Raw genomic sequence first — 245 nt, 5'->3', positions numbered from 1 at the left:
GAGGGATTATGATGGCAGCTACACAGCTAAGAAGCTACACGGCTCAGGGCTGTCAGGGCTCCAAGGCTGTGGAGAACAGGCGATGCTTAGCTGTGCTATCGCAAGTGCTACAGTTATATGGCGGTCTCCTGTCGCTCAATTGGTAGAGCATGGCGCTTACAATGCCAGGGTTGTGGGTTCAATTCCCATGGGGGGCCAGTATGAAAAATGTATGCACTTATTAAACTGTAAGTTGCTCTGGATAA

Source organism: Coregonus clupeaformis, chromosome 34 (assembly GCF_020615455.1).
Source record: "Coregonus clupeaformis isolate EN_2021a chromosome 34, ASM2061545v1, whole genome shotgun sequence".
NCBI lineage: Eukaryota > Metazoa > Chordata > Actinopteri > Salmoniformes > Salmonidae > Coregonus > Coregonus clupeaformis.
Note: the sequence above shows the minus strand (reverse complement) of the source record.